The sequence below is a fragment of the Musca vetustissima genome, unplaced genomic scaffold, assembly GCF_032173495.1.
Source record: "Musca vetustissima isolate MV318-11 ecotype Yass unplaced genomic scaffold, APGP_CSIRO_Mvet_v1 utg16594, whole genome shotgun sequence".
NCBI lineage: Eukaryota > Metazoa > Arthropoda > Insecta > Diptera > Muscidae > Musca > Musca vetustissima.
The window spans coordinates 179,916-200,743 of record NW_026877587.1 but is presented as its reverse complement, the minus strand read 5'-3'; positions in this window follow the sequence as shown (position 1 = coordinate 200,743).

Here is a 20,828-nt window from a genome sequence, read left to right as displayed (position 1 = left end):
TAAATGTATCACATTCATTTGAATAAAATAATCCATTCATTCTTCAAAATTACTTAAAATAATTTTGGGCTGACCAAAAAAAAAAAAATATGTAACGCAAAAAGCTGCACAGAACTTATTTTAAAATACAAAAAAGGAACAGGAATATTTTGGCCCTTTTAGAACTAAATGTTGATTGTGCCATGCAAACATCAGAATCCTTTCCAACGCCAGTTTATATCCACCTTCAGTAAAAAAACGTAACACAGCACTGAACTTGGTAATCGTTGGAATTCCAGACTTGTTATTCCTTGTAGGAGTATGTTGCGCCAAAATTTCCAACAAGTATTGGAATGCTGGTTTGCTTACCCGGTAGTATTTTTTGTATCTGTTGGGAAATACATATCAAATGTTTCAATAATTTTTAACTTTTATGCACTTACAATGATTGTGGCAATTTAAGAGAATTGGAACTTTCTCGCAATTGTCATCTTGACAATCTTGTAGAAGTTCTTTGTTGCTCTCTGGAAGTGGCAACATCCTCTAAACATGGTCTAAGTATAATACTATTAATTTTTTGGTTTCAATTCTTCATTTCTTTTTAAAAATATTTCGTACAACACAAACACTTTAAATTTGCGCAAACAAATAAGGGTACACAGAGTATGAAAAAGACCCACAGTTGATTAAAAAAGATGGCATATTCCAAAAATTTTACTCCTATATTTTCTACGATTGGAAGTGAGGCACCAGCGAAATTCTCATGCAGTTTATGTCGTTGGTCAGCTAAATACTTCGCTTTGTTACAAGAGACATTTGGGTATGAAAGGTTTTTTGTATAGAAGCAATACTAAGGCGTGATCCGAAACTATAGTCTTCCCTGCCTTACCCCTCGGCAAACAATGCCATACATTCCCCACTAATAAATAGTTGTTTTTTTTTATAAAAACAAAAAACTGGAATTCAGCCTGACTATTTTGCAAAAACAAAATATGGGAGCTATCTTTAAATCTGGTCCTGTTTTCTCGAAACTTGACACAAGTCTTTTTAGACACAATTCAGTACACAATGCAAAATTTCGTGCAAAGCGAAAGATATACATATATATATATATATGGACTTTGGTGCACCATTTACATTAAATCGGACGAAAATATATATGGGAGCTATTTATATCTGAACCAATTTTCACGAAATTTTGTGCAAATCGAAATATATATTGGTACTTTGGACCCCCATTTACTTTAAATCGGACGAAAATATATATGGGAGCTATATCATTTCTGAACCGATTTTCATTAATTTCAATAGGGTTCGTCCTTGGGCCAAATATGTGACTTGTGACAAATTTCATCCAAATCGGATCATAAATGCGAACTGTACTTTGTTTAAAATTTAACATGTACAGATGGACGGACGGATGGACATGCATAAATCGACACAGAAAGAGAGAAAGTGGTGAAGGGTGTCTGATTGAGATTAAACATAAACAGTGCGGCATACCGAATAGCGCGTATGTAAAAAATCGATTTACATAAATTCGTATCATTGCACGCAAACGACTCTAAATCTGTCCGAATGAAATGAATTTTGGCATAGGTTGCAGAAAGGCATGTGTATGGATTGATGTTAGTCCAATCCATTATGGATATAGATAACATATTTAAATTTGTTCAATTTAATCTCAATGTTCCTTCGAGGGAACATTGACATGAAATTGTTAGGATACATATGGGAAATTAAAAAAAAATTAAATTCCTTGATACTGAGTTTTGCATTCATTTTTATGAATGTTCTTGTCAAAATCTTAATATATTGGTAATAAATAATAAGTTAGGTTGAAGCTGTGTGGTGGATAAAAATGGGTAAAAATGGTTTTAAAGCCAACCAGATTTTTTGTGTTCCTTCCTGATTTATGGCTAAACTACACAACGCACGCACATGCGATCAGTGAATAAGTTGCAGAATACCCCATGGACAATATGGTTGTAATGTATGATTTTTCGATATAATCACTACATCCACCCAAAAAGAATGCTGACATTTTGAAGCCGGATTTTCGGAGTATTTTGAATTTTTATTATAATTGGGACGCGCAACCAGATAATGGACTAAACTGATTATAGGATTTTAGAACTCGTGATTTTGCTTCGTTTGGGGTATATCTCATCAATGTACTCACCGCAATTGGGTTCCAAAGACGAAAATTTGGTGCGTAAATTTTTATAAAAAACATATTTTTTGAGTCTAAAATTAAGAAAGTCCATTCAAATTCCGTGGAACCCCGCGTGATTTTAGTTTTTTTACGTGCCGGATCTAATGATGTTAAATTCCGCCCAATAAAACGGCGGATATAGGTACCTTGAATGTGGGAAAAACTGCAAATACTTATTTTGACAAATTCGCGTATATAATCGCGTTTTTCTCCGAATTGATTTCACATACATTCATTCTTGTGTTATCATATTCGCGAATCTGTGTTAAAATAGGTCAAAAACATATCGATACGCGAATAATATGCGTATTTTATCCAAAATCGATTGTGGAGGCACATCCGCGGTTCTTAACCGATCCTTTTAAAATAGGTATCCTTTTGTGTATTTTCACAGGAGATTACTGAAATCGAATGCGCATAAAAATCGTATGCACGTTGCGCGATTTTTAGCCATTTTTAGGGTTTTTGCATAGTAAAGTGCGTCGAGCGACACACTCTACCGCTATATGAAACATCCAAAAATTCATAATTATTGGAAGAGATTGATTCGGTTTATACGAAAACCGCATGCGCAACAACTGATTTCCGCGAATTGCATGGTTTTCAATATTGACCATTTTTATGTATTGTAACCATACTAAAAAATCGAAAATTCAAAAAAAAGTTTTGTCTTAAATAAAAACTTAATTTAAATTATTTTCAGTTGTCTTCAGTTTTTTATTTGTTTTTCGCGACTATTAAACCATATTTCAATGCGATTTGAGAAGTATACAAAGAAAACAAATGTGTTTATCCGTTTGTAAAGAAATTCGCGATATACAAAAAGCAGGAATTCATTTAATTTATATTTGAAATACAAGGTTTAAAACCGCTATAACATTTGTCGCAGCATCCGAATTTGTGAACGCGATCAGATTTTGAATCAGCATATTTTCCTTAACCTACGTACCAAAAATCATGAAAGTGCTCGCAAAAAATTTTAAATTTTTTTTTATGGAATTTTAAAGGATTTTTTTAATTTCCCATATGTAGAATATACCCAAAGTGGTGAAGGGTATCATATAGTCGGCCCAGTGCGACTTTACTAATTTTCTTACTGGTTATGAAATACATTTTGTTTTAAGGCCGATCAATTAAGTAAGCAACATAAAACACATCGCGAAATTCTATATTCAAATTTAGTAAACAAAGTTAACTTCAGTGACCCACCGTTATAAAGGCGTGAACCTGCGTCGAACATTTTCTGGGATCATGATTTGAGGGTTTTGTCACTGAAAATTGTCTGCACAGCCAGCCTTTAATAATTCGAAATGTCACATTATCACATTGGGAATATGCGACTAAAACCTTTCAAGTTCCAAACATGCGGGTCTTTTATATGAGGGATATGTGAAGACATACCCCTATATTGATAATTTTCTTCATATATATGTGTCTGGATCCAGAAACCGGAATACCAAACTTCGGTTCTTTCGATTGGAAAATACGACTAAAGCCATTAAAATACTCAAAATTAGGCGGTACTGTTACATGGAAGTTATACCACAACGTTGACAAATATTGCTGTACATATAGACACTGGCATTTATGAGTAATGAAGGGTTCAATCCCAAATGGAACTACATATTTGAACGCTGTAAATAATATTGGACCAATATTTATCATTTCAAAATCCACAATATCATGTGAAATTACAGCTTATTCGTTCGGAAACTATTCAAAAACCCTAAAAATACCGGTAAATGTATTGTTGTTCAAAAGTAGGGCTGTATAATGTTATGAATCCAAGCAATATAAAGTGATAAATATTATTAAAATTATTTACGTTTATTTGAGTAATTTTTGTTTTTTGTAAATCTCAATTTTAACACATTTCTAGATTAAAATTCAACTGGGGCTGGTACATCATGGTAAATCGTTTAATTGCCTTAGGTGTTAATCCATAGATACAGAAATCGACGATTCTCTAGACTCGGTTGATTCCAGCGATGCACTGAATGATCCATCTTCCAGTTTTTCAATAGCAGAAGCGGCTACACTTTGACTGAATGTCAAAGCCAAAAATCCGAAAATGGCGAAGAGTAGTGAGAAACGCATTTTTGCAAAATTGAAAACCTTTTGAAAAATAATTGAAATTGCTGAATATTTGGAATTTATATATCGTAGGGAAGTTGAAGATAACAATTCAAAATGTAAATTTAAATAAGAGTAGGAAACGAAGAAATAACATGTTATTTATTTAAACAATTGTTTTTGTTTGTTTATTTTAGATAATAAACATTAGTGTTAACTATTGAACTTAGCTAAACATAACACTTTTATTTTTCCACCAGATGTTATTTTTCTCCCAAAAATATTATGTGATTCACTTGTTCCAACAAAATGACATAATTTTTTTTTTTTTTTTTTTTTTTTAACTAGTTGCATTTCGAATTTGCGTATATAGTTTTCATTTTCATATAAATATTCAATGTATTTGCGAAATTTCATATAGTCTTCAGGAAGTATCCAATTATACAAAAATGCAATTCTCACTACTCCTCGCCATTTTCGGATTTCTGGCTTTGTCATTCAGCCAAAGTGTTGCGGCTTCTCCTATTGAAAAACTAATAGACGGATCATTCAGTGCATCATTGGAATCAAGAGAGTCCAAAGAATCGTCTATTTCAATATCTTCCAATGAATACCTAAAACATTGAAACGAAGCAGCGCAATATTCAATCCATGATGGTCTAAAAGAAAAACATTAATTTGTACAACAATAATATTTAAATAAACATATATTATGTTTTGAAAACATTTAAGATTTTTATTATTTTTAACAATAGACTCCAAAAAGGTGAACATAAAAAAATAGCCAGTAAGGAACGTAGTAAAGTCGGACGAGGCCGACTATATGATACCCTTCACCACTTTGGTTATATTCAACAGATGAATTCTAACAGACGTCACATTTTTAAAGGACCAGTAAAATGAAATTGGATCCATAAAAATGTCATTTTACAACCGATAGTAAATTGTTCATTTGATCAGACATAGAAGCTATATCAAAATCTGAACCGATTTCAGGAAACTTAACACACATAATTCTGGACCTAATTCATATATAGGGACTTCGGTGCACCATTTACATTAAATCGAACGAAAATATATATGGGAGCTATATCTAAATCTGAACCGATTTTGAAGAAACTTATCACACATCATTTTAGACCTAGTTCAGTACGCTTTGTAAAATTTCGTGCAAATCGAAGGATATATAGGGTCTTTGGTATACCATTTACATTAAATCGGACGAAAATATATATGGGAGCTATATGTAAATCTGAACCGATTTTCAGGAACCTTAACACACATCATTCTAGACCTAAATCATAACGCTGTGCTAATTCATGCAAATCGAGAGATATATAGTGACTTTGGTGCACCATTTACATTAAATCGGACGAATATATATACATATGGTAACTATATCTAAATCTGAACCGATTTTTCCCAATATCAATAGGGATCGTCTTTGGGCCAAATAGGTGACCTGTGCCAAAATTCATCCAAATCGGATCATAAATGCAACCTGTACTTTGGTCACAAAATACATGGACGGACAGACAGACGGACATGCGTAAATCGACTCAGAAAGTGATTCTATGCATATTCTCAAAAGGAACCATGTGTCTATCTCGTTTCCTTTTGCATATTACAAACATATGCACAAAGACATAATACCCTGCACCAAAGTGTATGTTCATATGAGTCGCTTATTTTGAAAGTGGTCTAAGTCCCATTTAGATTCTGATAAAAATCTGGGGTTTCTAGAAAATTTTGCAAAACATATTATTACAAACAACATTAATACCACTTAACAATATCAAACCCTAAACTTTTAATATCTCAATATAAGAAAAAATGGACTTAGCCACTTTAAAAATAAACGATTCATATGCGTCTCAGATCTCAAAGGCTTAAATAAGAATAATAATAATGTCTTGTTCTGTAGATCAAAGACTTCGAGCGTAAACGCTGCATTCTGTAAATGAAGAATTTCCATCTTCCTCACCAGCTGGAATTTAATTGTATCGAGGTTATTCCTCTTTGAATTCCCGGTCTTTGTGAAAGATTCACTTGTCTTCTGGATACTAGATCCTGCTTATCATATCAATCATTTTTAACTTTGAATAGGCTCAGTCTTCGCTTTGAATCAGCCGACGGGAAGCTTTTTTCTTCCTTGCAGATTGGCATTCGTTTGGTCTTCCGCGGGGGGAAGGTCAGGCTTCCCTTTACAAGATCGTGCAGCACCCGTTGTCGTCAGCTTGGCAATATCTTTTCTCACATCTTCCACCATTTTATCAGCCTTTTCGCTTCTTCGGTATTTAATAATGGTTATATCAGTCTTACGTTCGTTTTCGAAATTTTATCAGCCTTGCCGCAATATTTTTTTCACATCTTCCTCCATTTTATCAGCCTTGTCGCTTCTTCGGTATTTTATAATGGTTACATCAGTCTTACGTTCGTTTTCGAAATTTGACCTCGAGTACCCTTCAGCCTCAGAATGTTGGGTCGTGATTGCTCTTCCCCGGTGGTTCTCGAACTCTGATGCGTGTTTGCCTGTTGCCCACATCTAAGTAGATTTGCTCACAAGTGCGGGATGACGAAGGGGCGCTACTCGTTTAAGGAGAGCACTCCGTACTTACCTTGCGTTCCGGAAAATTGCAGGTATCCCATTACCTGCAATTTTAACTGGTAATAACTGTAATCAGAGATGGCCTATCAGAAACAGTGACGTAAATGACATACATTTCCGACGTATAATACATACGTCAGAATCGTCGGAAACCTACCCAAATCCATTAGGTTTCTGACAAAATAGCTATTTCCATTAATCAATTTGGAAATTACGCATGCTTTATTCAAATTAATATAAAATTTCAAAATTTTCTTCTAAAAAAATTTAAAATTTTTATCAGTTCTAGTAAGGAATAGTCAGATATATGTAAAAATAATATATATTCTTGAAAATAACTGTATATGCTGATAATATTGAAATAAATGACGTTTACTACATTTATTACATTTTATACAGGTATATGACGTTTTCGACGTTTACATCTTTTTGACAGTCGAAAACCTAAAAATTCGTCACACGGACCATCCCTGGTTGTAATAGAATAGTATAATAATTTCCCTTCGGATTTTCGGACCAACATTATACCGTTTCAGATTTTATCCTCAGAGAAAACGAAATACGAATTCATAGGGTTTTTGACATTGCTCCATATAGTAGATTCGCTTCGTTTCAAGTATTTTGAGCGCATTTTCCAACTAAAGTGGCTTTGCTTTCATTTTTAAATGGGAAGAAATATTTACAGAAAATGTTTAATTTTTTAATGATATACAAATTCTCAGGATGACGGTGTAAGTGCATGCTTCGTCATGGTCCCAAATAAGGGTCCGAATGCATTTTAGGTAATCCATCCAGACCCTTGACTGGTAAAAGTCATAAGAGTCCAAGGTATTTTTGAAATATTTTAAATTGATAATAGAAAATAAATTTCAGAACTCTGCTTGTCGCTGGCACTAAATTTAATTCCTTCTGGGAAAGAATTCAGTCGAAGATATTTGAAAATGGCAATTCCCTGGACTCCCTTGATCCGTCTCTTAGTTTTTCAATAATATACCATTTTACGACTCTGTAGATGCAATAAAAAATGCAATCCTTCGTATGTAGTTGTTTGTTGTTTTGTCCTTCTTCGTGGTAAAAACATATATGACCGGCTGAAAATGTTTGTAGCCGGTAGTTTTCCTACCATCATATCCCTCCATAGTCCGGACTATGGGTGAACGTGCTCCTCTCGTTATGAGGAGGTGGCCCCCTAGGTCGGCAGGGGCGGGAATGAGTGGCGTGGAACGATCGAAAAAAAGCAGCTAAACTTTGAATGAATAGCCAAAAATCCGAAAATAGTGAAGAGTAGTGGAAAACGCATTTTGGCAAAACTTCTTGACAATTAACTGAACAGTAGCGACTATCTGTTATTTTGAAAGTGTTTGAAAATATTTGAAAATTAACTTATTTTCTCTTATATTGAGGTATTAAAAGGTTTGGGTTTGATTTGTTTCAAAAATATGGTTAAGTAGTGTTAATGTTGTTTGTGGCTTCGTGATCTTAAACATGACAGAATATATAACGTAATATGTTTTGTAAACATTTCTAGAAAACCAATATTTGTATCGAACCTAAAATGGATTTTAATAACTTTCAAATCATTTTATAGGAAAAATAGATATGACAAGCGAAATATAATCATGATATTTATGGATACATGTGTTACCCCCATTGTGTACTTTAGAAAATAAACACTACTGCGCAATATCGAAGTAGTTTGGCGGGTATTGTACAAAACATTCTCACAAGCTGTCGAAAATTTTCCATAAAAATAACATAAAGAAATATTCAATTCAATTTTTAAAAAAAATTTCCATAAAAATATTTCTGTTTACAAATGCTTCCATCCCACAGATGTACCGTTTTTATAATCGTAAATCGTTTATTATATACATTTTCATATAAATATTCAAAGTTTTTACAATATTTCAATTAGTCTTCAACAAGTATCCAATTTCGAAAAAATGCGTTTCTCACTACTCCTCGCTATCTTCGGATTTGTCGCTTTATCATTCAGCCAAAGTGTAGCGGCTTATGATAGGAAAAACTTAATTGAAAGACTAAATGGCGGTTCATTTAGTGTGTCATTCAGTAGATCAAGGGAATCCGGAGAATCGTCATATTCGATATCTTCAAATGAATATCTGAGACATTGAAGCGGAATGCTGAATCCTAGGAATGTAGTTGTCATTTAGTGGCTGCGACAACGGGAAAACTGAACTTAAATTTTATTCTAAAAAGTTAGGTTTTTAAATAAATATTGAATATCTCAAAAACATGTTTTAATGTAATTGTGTCTATCCAAGGGGATTAAATTTGAAAAGGCGTTAAGGTCGACCGGACTGGACTTTTTATACCCTCCGCCGTAGGAAAAAAACATAACTTATCTTGTTTTGCAAATCAAACGAAGACATAAAAGGACTTAAAAAAATCTAAAAATCTAAATCTAAATATGGATCTAAGCCGAAACACAGACCAGTATCTTCTCATTTTTTGTGGATATACCTGCTATCCACTGAGAACACAAAATGCAATTTGCAGCCAATTAAGTTGAAATTGTTTTTCCAAAATGCCGAAAACCTTCAACATAACAAAACCAGTAAGGAAAGTAGTAAAGTCGGACGGGGCCACTTTGTGTATATTCAACAAATGGCATGGTCCAAAAGCATGCCATTATGCAACCCACACTAAATTTTTCATTTGGTCAAATAGAGAGTTGCTTCTTACAATGGGTCAAAGTTATGTAAACCATTTTAAAGAAAATATCAGTCGGACTACCTTTGATTATATGGATAAATTTTCCTTAAGTCGGACGAAAATATATATAGGAGCTATATCTAAATCTGAACCGATTTCCAGGAAACTTAACACACATCATTTTAGACTTAGTTCAGTACGCTTTGTTAAATTTCATGTAAATCGAAAGATATTTACCGGGTAAATACCCAAGGGGTGGGTAAATACCCATTTGCGGGTATTTATTGGATTGGATTTAAGACTGCTGATAAGCAGACAAGATCCCTGCTATATGACTGATTGAATCGAATGAAAATTGGATCGGTCACGCAATACGTCTACAAGGGATAGTGTGACAAGGAGAATACAATTTTTCTACAAATGTGATTTCGCCTAGCAGAAATTACGTTTTTTGGTGAGGAATCCTGTTTGCAATTAAAGGAAGCTATTTAAGAATATTCTGGAGGTGTCTACGTGGTTTGAAATCATCTCAATACGAGTAAGTTTGGTGAATCGAAAGACGAATAGCTGAATTGTATTTGTTTCAACGAAGTTTTGATTTAGAATTATCGTTAATATTATTGTCAATATCGTTTTTTTTACAAATTACCTTTTGTGTGAACTCCTCCCTAAAGCATCAAAATGTTAAGATCACAACAGCGAACAGATCATTGGGACTCGAGCGAAAACGGTTCAGGGGATCATAACGTGACATTGGATTCTAATACGGATGCGCAATCTCAAGTTTTGAATAGTTCTAATTTGGTATGGAAGTGTCTGCGGCAGCGGTTAAGCTTCCGGGGTTTTGGACAAATTGTTTATTCATGTCGAGATGCAATTCACAACTAAAGGTATCGTGGTGGATAAGACTAAATACCAGTATGTCATTACCACATTACCTCAAGATGTGATTATGATGGTTCTAGATGTGATACAGAACCCGGGTAATAATAGATATGAAGTTCTGAAAGACGTTTTGATTAAACGACACACTTTAAGCGAGAGTAAACGTTTAGAGAAGATATTAGCTGATTCTGAAATATGAGATCAAAAGCCTTCAGAATTTTATAGAGCTATGTTGTTATCGGCAGATACACGGTTTAGCCAGAATATATTAAAGAGACTATGGATGCGAAAATTGCCGAAAAATCTTAATGTGGCACTAATGGGGACCAATGTTACTGATATAAATCAACGGATTAAATTACCAGATAATATTTGGGAAGTGCTACAGAAATATGAAATAGCTGCTCTAGGAATTTCCTCAACATCGGCAGAGACGTCGCAAATAATATTTGCCAAGGGTTTAGCCAACTGTCATTGGAGATTTCTATGATGAAGAGTTCGGGGAAATGCAGGACCCAGTGGAAGGTCACGATCGGGAACTAGGAAGAAGAATTGGATATGTAGATGGAACCTATAGATTCGGTCAAGATGCCAGGAACTGCGAACAGCAGTGCGCATTTAGGGAAGGTAATAGTTCAAAAAACTAAGCAAGCCCGTTGTGAAAGCGACTAGCGATGGGGGTGCGGAAAAAAACAACGCGTCGCTTAAATGTGTATGATAGAACGAATAAATTAAAATATTTAGTGGATAGTAGAGCCGATATATCGGTTTTGCCGGCATCAAAATTTAAAGGGTGTAAAAGGGTTTCAGATGTCGTCCTAACCGTAGCTAACGGATCAGCAATTCAGACATATGAAAAAATGTTGTTAAACGTAGATTTAGGATTACGTCGCGATTTTCAGTTTGTTTTCACTTTGGCGAACATAAACAGACCGATAATTGATATCAGGAATAGAGAACATTGGAACATTTTCAGTACCAAATATCCTACAAGTAATAATGTATGTGCAAATTTCAAAGCTCTATCTTATAGTGGAGGGTATAAAAAGCTAACTTAATATTGGGCTACCGTTAAGAGGAAGTATTATAAATATATTGGGAAAATTTAATTAAATCCGAAAGTCAAACTTATATGCGTATTTAAATTTATTAAAAATATTTTCTTCAACTAATTCGAATATTAATACATTTATATCAACAGAAACTTTAGAATGTAATAATAGAAAAAATATTACAATGAACTTATGATGGAGGCTTTAAAAACAAATCTAAAATTCCAAAGATTATATATCAACAATATGTCTTGCCTAGCAGACAACGTTTGCTGGGCCCCCTATATATATATATATATATATATATACATATATATATATATATATATATTAATTGAGAACGGCTGGACCGATTTGAATTAAAATTTCTTTCAGTTGTCGGTAATAACGGTGGGAAGGTTTTTATGAAAGAAAATTTTGAGAAAAAACCGAGAAAATATTGCAAAAATTATTTCAAAGAAACGTCTGGACTGATTTTACTTAAAGTTTCTGTTTGTAGACTGTAATTGAAGTGAAAGGTTTTAATGAAAGGACATTTTGAGAAAAATCCGCGAAAATGTTGCAAAATATATTTTGAAAGATATTAGCATTTCCACACGCTTTTTATAGAACCTTTATGATTTCATCTCTTCATAGTATCTTTAAGTAGTTGTCAATTATGGAAAATTCTCAAAATATGTTAATTTTCTACAATCAATTGGATTGTCATTGCCTTGAAAAAAGTATTGTATATGAAAATAAATGTACATATATTTCACTAGAGTTAAATTTAATAATAAGAAACTGGAAAGAGAGAGTAGGATTAATCGATATCATTATTTACTCATGTTTTCCATAAAATCATGATTTATTCAGTTTGAAAATATAAGTTACTAGCGGGCCCGGCGAACATTGTATTGCCTAACTATATTGTTGATGTACAATTTTCGGCATTTTTGTAATGCTGAAAATCTAGAATTTGATGTTTATGAGCGAGCCTTGTTTCTATTTTTGCCTTCTAAAGTTTCGGTGGATATAAGTTTATTAATAATTGAATTCGTGGAAAATAAATTTGAATGACTTTCGCATTTAATTAAATGTTTCCCAATATATTTGGAAAGCTTCCATATAACGGTACCCAAATATTAATTAGCTTTTTATACCATCCAAGATTTGTGATAGAACTTTGATATTTGCACATAATTTCTACAGCTCATAAGATATTTGGTATTTAAAATGTTCAATTTTGGATCACTTTTTTTGGGTATCCCCAATATTAAGCAGGATTGCTTCTAATTTAATATTAAGTATACTTATTGAGCAGAAAATCTCCCTAATTAAAATTATCATGGCTGTAATTTCATATTCCGCCAAGGTTCCAAATATCCCCCATTTAACAGTACTCCACATTTTTCGATGATGTGGGGCACGTTTTTAAATCTATTCGGCTATAATTTGGCATTTGATTGTTTTATTTGGTAGAATGAATCGTATTAAATTATCAATACTGGTCGGCTCTTTGAGATAGCTCCCATATAACGGTACCCACAATGTTCGGTATTTTGGAGAGTTTGGTCCAGAGTTTCAACAAAACTTGGATTACTATTTTGGATGATCCAAATCTCTTTACCAAAAATTATCAATATTGGTCCATTTTTCCGTGTAACTGTATACCCCATAGTTCGGTATTTTCTCATGTGGTGTCAAATTTTCCTACCAAAAATTAGAACGTACATGTCCCGTTCCATTTTCGCTATTGTAAAGACTTTGACCGACTTCTCTCATAGAGTTGGCCTAACGTACATATTTGACCCCATACATATTTCCCGTTTAATTTCCGGTATGTTCAAGTTTTTACCCCCCGTTTTCCAACCTGAGTGCCAGTAATTTTGAACTTATTTTTTTCAAAGCATGGACAACCATAATTCTGTAACATAGTCCCTATATAAATCTATATGAGAATACGAATAGGTAACATCATGAGACTCTTTGTTATAATACATGTTTTGATGATTTTTTTTTTTTAATTTTGCAGTTTTTTATAGTTGCTTACTTACATAGTGGTAGAATTTTGCAAATAAAATATTTTGGTATATTAGTGATACACATTTTTGATATCGGATAAATTATCAATATTGGCCCAAGTATACGGGTAATTCCTTAATATTCGTTGTTTGGCAATAATTTTATATTTTGGATGATCATTGTGCAAAAAATGTTCCCAAAAAATTTGCGCATGCTTCCAAAAAGCCTCCATATAATGGCACTCCACATTTTTGGGGATTCGGGCACGGTTTTTAACCTAACCAGCGGTAATTGGTTGTTTTATTTGGTAGCATGAATCTAACTTAAAATTGTCAATATTGAACCACTCTTCTGTATTTTGGAGGGTTTGGTCACGTGTTTCAACCAAATTGGCTGTAATTTTATGTTTTAGTTGATCAGTGAGTACAAAATCTCCTTACAAGGAATTATCAATATTGGTCCAGGTAGCACCTACCAAAAATTAATATATCTCCATTCCGATTGTAATCGCTAAAATATGTCATTCCGAGATATTGGGGGTGAAACACATTTTTGCGAAAAATTATCTATTTAAGTCCAAGCGTTTATATAGCAATACATACAGGTCTCGCCCCATTTTAGGTATTATAAAGATATTGACCTAATTTTCTCATAGAGTTGGCTATAATTAGACATAACGGACTCCTGTGGATAAAAGACATCATCCCAGAAATTATGCACAATAGGTAAAGGTTTTAAAAAGACGCCATAATTATTTTCCGTTCAATTTTTGATATGTTGAAGTTCTTACCCCCATTTTCCAACCTGACATGTTCAATACGAATAGGTAACATCGGACGGAGGTTTTGCTACAACCTTCAAATTAGATATTATGCTCTTTTTTCTAATATTGCTGGTTTTTTTAGTTGTTCTCTTTACAGCTGAACTAATGATAGATTTTTGAACAGAAAATATATCGTATATTAGTTTTCTTTGTGATACACATTTTTGGTTATAAGTTCTAAGATATTGAGAAACGATTAGGTATATAACCACCTGATTTTATATTTCCAGCGACATTTCGACATTTCAGGTACTTTAAGGAACAACATGTTCCTATTAGTATTATTTTCAAACAAATTAATCTAGGGCATACATCTTAGGATCCGAATACCTTGAATGACCACGAACTCGATCCAGAATGTCTTCTGATTTTCCATCCTTGCATTAGTCCCAAATGTACGTGCATTCTATGGAAAACGCAAAAATACAATGATCGTGTGTACATTCAATGATATACTTCTCAATTATTGTTTGTATTGTCCGAAAAAGTTTTTGAATACAATGTCAATCCAAATAAAAAATTAAATATTTTGAAAATGTTCAATAATTGACAAATGTGGGCCTAAAGGAATGATACGCTACCAAATTTTGCCCAAAATCACTCAAAATAACAACACGACGTGGTGCTATCAATATAGCTCGATACTAAATTCGTGGAAATGCAAATAGGCTGCATAATATATTTTGCGGTTTTCGATCTTTTAAACCTTCCCTGGACCTCCACGAACATTTCAAGACTAAGATAAGGGAAATCCGTTCAGCCGTTCTCGAGTTTTAGCGAGACTAACGAACAGCAATTCATTTTTATACATATGTATGTATGTACATATATGGTAAATTACAAAATTCTTTTAAAATTCCATAAAAAAAAAATTTTAAAAAAAATTTTACAAGCACATTCATGATTTTTGGTACATATGTAGGTGTAGAAAAATATGCTGATTCGAAATATGTTCGCGTTCACAAATTCGGATGCTGCGCACAAAAGTTATAGCGATTTTAAATGTTGTATTTCAAATATAATTTAAATTAATTCCTATTTGTTGTAATTCGCGAATTTCTCCACAAATGGTTAAACACATTTGTTTTCTTTGCATACTTGTCAAATCACATTGAAATACGGTATAATGGTCTGAAAATAAAATAAATTAATTTTTTAATTAAATAGAAATATTTTTTGAATTTTCGAATTTTTTAGTATGGTTAAGGGAATAGGGTTTTGCCTTAATCTTCTAAAATATGCGACGCTTTGTTCTTCAAATTCTTCTTCTTTACATAAAAATTACACTGTGCTACAAAATAACAAAAATGAAATTATGATATCAAGCCATATAAGTTTTATTATATTACGGGGTAGTAAATTAAATTAGCTTTCGAAAATGATAAAAATAAAAAAAATCGATTAAAAAATGGATGACTTATACACATTTTTGCATTGATTCAATGCATATTCTCTAAAGGAACTATGGGTCTATCTCGTTTCCTTTTGCCTGTTGCAAACTTAACGGTTTGTAATAGGAAACGATACAGACCCATATTTCCTTTATAGAATATGCATAGAATCAATACAAAAATGTGTATAAGTCATCCATTTTTTAACCGATTTTTTTGATTTTTATCATTTTCGAAAGCTAATTTAATTTTCTTCCCCGTAATATAATAAAACTTATATGGCTTGATATCATAATTTCATCGTACAGTCCGAAGAAAAATAAATTTTGCGATTTTATGCGTATTTTTTCACATTTCAACCGCTGTAACTCAGCCAATCCTCAACCGATTTACCAAATATATATCTTGTTTGAAAGGAAAAATTGTACTCTTCGAAGGAGAAAAAGAATAATATAAATTCGTTATAAAGTAAATTAGTTATTCAAGTTTCAAATTGAAAATCCACGAAACCACGTTTTTCTCTATATTTACCGTTATAAAATTAATTTTCGAAGTGACCCAGAAAAACCAAAGGTATTTTCGTGGTCCAGGGACTCCAACTAAACAGAATTGGTACATTAGAACCCCTGAAAAATTTTCGTGTCACAGTGTTATCAATATTTGAAAGCATGCAATTCGCGTATTCGTTGAAATCAGAAGATGCGCATATTGTTTTCGTATAAATCGAATCAATGTCTTTCAATAATTATGAATTTTTCGATGTTTAATTTAGCGGTCAAAGTGTGCATCTCGATGCACTTTACTATGCAAAACCCCTAAAAATGGCTAAAAATCACGTAACGTGCATAAGATTTGTATGCGCATCCGATTTCAGTAATCTCCTATGAAAATACACAAAAGGCCAGCTATTTTAAAAGGATCGGTTAAGAACCGCGGATGTGCCTCCACAATCGATTTAGGATAAAATACGCATATTATTCGCATATCGATATATTTTTGACCTATTTTCACACAGATTCGCGAAGAAAAACGCGATTATATACGCGAATTTGTCAAAATAAGTTTTTGCAGTTTTTCCCACATTCAAGGTACCTATATCCGCCGTTTTATTGGGCGGAATTGAACATGGATTGGGCTCATTAGATCTGGCACGTAAAAAAATACTAAAATCACGCGGAATTTGAATGGACTGTCTTAATTTTAGACTCAAAAAATATGTTTTTTATAAACATTTACGCACCAAATTTTCGTTTTTGGAACCCAATTGCAACGAAGCTACGGTGAGCACATTCATGAGATATACACTAAACGAAGCAAAATCACGAGATCTACAATCCTATAATCAGTTTAGTCCATTATCTGGATGCGCATCCTAATTATAAGAAAATTTCAAAAAACACCGAAAATCAAAATGCCAGCATCCTTTTTGGGTGGATGCAGTGAATATCGAAAAATCATACATTAGAATCATATTGTCCATGGGGTATTCTGCAACTTAGTCACTGATCACATGTGCGTGCGTTGTGTAGTTTAGCCACAAATCAGGAACGAACACAAAAAAACTCGTTGGCTTCAACACATTTCCACCCATTTTTTTACATTACCACCATCACAGCTTCCACCATACTTATTATTTATTACCAATATTTTAAGATTTTGACAAGAACACTTCATTTTATAGAAATGAATTTAAATTATATGCAATATGTTCATATTTCGCGAGTTATAACCTTGCAAACCTCAGCTTCAAGGAATTTAAAAGATTTTTGTAATTTCCCATATATAGATAGCCATTCAAAAAATCAATTTTCAAGTTTTTGTTAGTTACGCCTTTTTGCATTTTAGCTAACGATATATAAAAATGAATTGCTGTTCGTTAGTCTCGCTAAAACTCGAGAACGGCTGAACGTATTTTTCATATCTTAGCCTTAAAATGTTCGTGGAGCTTCAGGGAAGGTTTAAAAGGTGAGAAAAAATCGAAAACCGTGAAAAATTTACGAAAAAATATTATGAACTGTAGTGGACGATTATTAACACAACACAAGCCTTACCCAATTAACCCTAAACAATTTAGAACCATAATTAAACATCAAAAATTGTTCAATATTTATTGCCCATGATTCATTTGCAATTGATAAACAAATATCCAAATCTAAACAATTCCTCAAGATTATTGATTGCTGCTTCATCTATTCTTGGAGCTTTGCCAGGCTTTTACTAGTCTGTAGGTTCACTGGAACATTATATTTTGTTTTCACATTTCAATTTATTCTGTAAATTACATATTAAAAATTTGATGAATTTATTAAGTTAACAAAAATAAACACTCACTGGTGACCTGAGGTATTTGAGAGCTAATCTCAAAATGTATATTGATGTTGGGGTTTTACGGCATCCATACCTTCATACATAGGTTTTCCCTCCTCATTGATACGTCTCTGGAACTGGGATCGATCAACAAAAAAATTTATTGTAAAAAAAATATAAGAAATTTGTTTACCGATAATTTGCGCACTTCTTTTTAGTTCTTCTGACTTTAATAATTTCTTTCGCTCTGTTCTTACACTTCTTTTTGTTTTGGTCTATGACTTCGATCGATAACAACGGAACTTCAATAAGGTCAAGTATCGGAAGGTATGTTCAGTACACCTACTTTATTGAAGTACCCATTAAAGAAATACACCAGGGAAAATGCATAGACAGTTTTATATGTCTATATATTTTGTTTCTATTTAAAAATAATATTTATTTAGAAAAGTATAATTTAATTAAAATTTTTCTATTTACATAATTATTTTTGAGTAAAAATATATCTTATTCTCAAATTGGCAACTCTTCTTACCATCTGTGTTCTATTGTGCTATTTCGATTTCAATCGCAATCGTTCTAGCAGATTTGACATTCTGCTTTGAACATCAAACTATTATTCTCGGAATGAGGCAATATCATTTTCTGCTAAGCCTAGCGACTTCCTTTTCAATTTCAACCATCAAACAGAACACACTGAAGTTAAAAAAAATCTAAAATTATATAAAGAATCAGAGTTTGAATTACAATTTCTTCACAAAAAATCGCAAAATTAACAGTGATACCTCCGATACCGATATTTATTTTTCCATATCGGATGATAAAAAGGCGACGAATCAAGGCCAGACAATTTACTCCAATTTACTCTACAAACAATCAAGGGAGTTTCTTCTAAAAATCCAAAATTCTTGTGAATCAAGCGAAAATCTCGTGCGGTGCAAGTGGACTCCATTTTATCAAAGCTTGAAGACTTCGCCAGAAACACCCGATACCTCCCAACACAGGTATCAGAGATTAAGCCCACAACAACAAAAACTTTCAACACAATTGCCAGATGCTAAGGAACAGAAGGTACCCAGTTGTATAAAGCTGAGCAATCCACGCATCATTCCTGTCTCCAAATCAAATCTTGAGCTAACAACCGAAGCTTCAACAAATTCCAGTCGAACTTAGCCACAGTAAGCCCAGATAGAGGTCAAATGAATCTGAAGCAGTTTACTATACATCATCAATTTGACTAAAATACATTAAAAATTCATACTGCTATTTTATACAAAAAGTTTGAAAAATATTCTTATTCAAAGTTATATAACACTCAAAACCTTTAAACTTTTCTGTACAAATTATGTGAATTTTGTACTTATATCCATTCTTTCATTTTATTCCTCATATTTAAATTATCGCAAGAACAACTATCAAAAAAGTTCACATATTAAATATGATAAACCAATAATTTAGGTGAGGATACTTCCCCACCTCAAATAATATCTAAAACCTTTTACTATTAATATAAAATCAGAATAGAAAAAAAAGAATAATTGTAACGAAAACTACCTTCATTGATAAAAAAGAAAAGAAAAAAAAAACAACAACAAGATTCATTGATCAAAACAAAACCAAAATCAAATAACTAAAATTCTCCTCCATTAGCTATAAACTCTCGAAAGAATAAGAGAGAACACCCGCATCCAGTTCGTGAGTGGAGGCCTTCAGCATGACGGGATAAAGGGGTAAGCAAAAAAACGAAAATAAATGTACACATATGTGTACATACATACATTACATTATTGATTTTGTTTGTTTATTTTGATCAGTGCGAGTTAGACACAAAGCATGAGCAACAACATACAGACGAATGTAAGAGCTTAACAAAAGAGTAGCATTCTCTTCTTTCTTAAATAATATCACATGTTGTGTTACATATCTGTATGTTATTTCTCATTGCTATATCATCTTAAAAAAAATATGTAGCATGATATATTTTATCACTACCTTTATCGAACATTGTGTTATTCAAGAATACATTAACCCATTAGGGACCTATGAGTTAATATTTATTTGATTTGAAATTCAATAATGTACATAATATTTCAATGTTTATTAAAATATAGTTGAATTAAATATAATTAATTGAGTCTTAAATTGAATATAAATAATGATGATATTTGAATTATTATATATTGTATTATGATTGTATTTACATCCTCTGTGAAATATCTTTAAAATTTTTTTCATAATATTTTTATCTATATAAATTTGATATTTTAATAACTTATAATAATAATATGTCATGAATAAAATATAGTCTTTCCAAAATGGATCCTTAAATAATTCATACGTTTCCTTGCATACCATGGGTTAGAGATTAGGAGTGACAGAGTATTAGGGTTTCTACATAAAATTTTAATTCCCCGTAGAATAAAGGTTGGCGAGGGTTAAGAGGGGTATCCTTTCAATATCATCTGAAAGTTGATTTTAACATAGGGTTTCGACTAATATCCGCACTTCAGTATAAATTCATGGTTTTTATTGTGGGGTATATTGTTTTATTTTTTTCAATTTCTTTCATTCTTCTTTTTTCCATTAACTAAATTAGGGAGTCTAAAAGAAGGACGTAGTGGAAACATGGTTTTGGTTTTGAGGCGAACAAGAACTCCCCCACCCAACTGAAGCTAGGGAATAAAAGGCTCCCACCGTTCGACCTCATACCATTCTCCTGAATGCCTAGAACCTTTAAAAATTTGCATTCTACGAATCATATTCGTGTCCATTACAGAACCATATTTCCATTTCCACGAAATTGGTATCGAGCTAT